Source organism: Penaeus monodon, chromosome 33 (assembly GCF_015228065.2).
Source record: "Penaeus monodon isolate SGIC_2016 chromosome 33, NSTDA_Pmon_1, whole genome shotgun sequence".
Lineage (NCBI taxonomy): Eukaryota > Metazoa > Arthropoda > Malacostraca > Decapoda > Penaeidae > Penaeus > Penaeus monodon.
The window spans coordinates 30,891,858-30,892,852 of NC_051418.1; the positions used below are offsets into that span (position 1 = coordinate 30,891,858).

Below are 995 nucleotides of genomic sequence, written 5' to 3' on the forward strand. Positions count from 1 at the left end.
TGTGGTGTCTGTTAGATATCGTTTTTACTGTATAGGGATCTGTATATTGAGAAGGTCATATATGTATGAATGTTTACAGTGCAGTGTAATGACAGCATTTTTAATATATTGCTTTTAAACATTGTCAATACAGCAAACATCAAAAGCTATCATGAACTCAGTTTTGTCAATGTTTACTCCGTCTGTTTGCTATTTAGAGTAATATGATAAATCAAACATCAACTATTTAGAGTAATATGATAAAACATCCAGCTTCTCTAGTAGCCCAGAGCAAGAACTCATTCCATAAACTGCTTACTAATTCCCATTTCCTGTCTTTATGCAGTGGGAACTTCTTTGTATTGAGAGTATGGAGCTGTTATCAACGTCACCTCACAAGATACTTATTACATTTAGTACAATAAGACCAGCGTATAAGACAAGAACATATGTACTGGATCCAGCAGATTACCAGGCAAGTAGTGGAGACAGAATAAGTGGCGATTTCTGTGTCTTTTCTAAAATTTCATATGTGAGAAGAGATGATATTAACCGGAAATAATGTAATGTTTCAAGAATGTAAGACTCAGGATAAAAGAATGTTAAGAGAAAAGGCTTAGTTATATTTTTTTTGCAAATATTAATATTCAAAAATGGTGATATTAACCAAAAAAGTTGTTATATTGATTAGTGATAAAACAGTAATGGTACGGTTGTATTTTCTCTCCTGTGATGTTTTCATCATTAGAAATACAGAGATGTACCCATTGGTGTTAGTTAAGTTTTCATATTAAATTAGTGATACTTGCAAGAAATGCGGGAAAAACTTTACTTGCATGCGTGGATGTTTTTATGAACGAAAATCTGGATTTTGCAGAGTTTGGCGGCAGTACTTACACCAATCCTGGAGAGGAACACCTTTCAGGAGGTGCTCCACTCGGCCATGAAGTGCGTCAAGTGCGAGACTCAGTTCTCACGGGATCTCGCCCAGCAATGTGAGGGTAAGGTGGAGGACC

The 995-nt window shown here is 35.7% G+C and overlaps 1 pseudogene; it reads left to right on the plus strand.

Moving 5' to 3' along the window:
• Positions 1-995, plus strand: part of LOC119594335 — a 20,263-nt pseudogene that overhangs the window by 5,243 nt on the left and 14,025 nt on the right.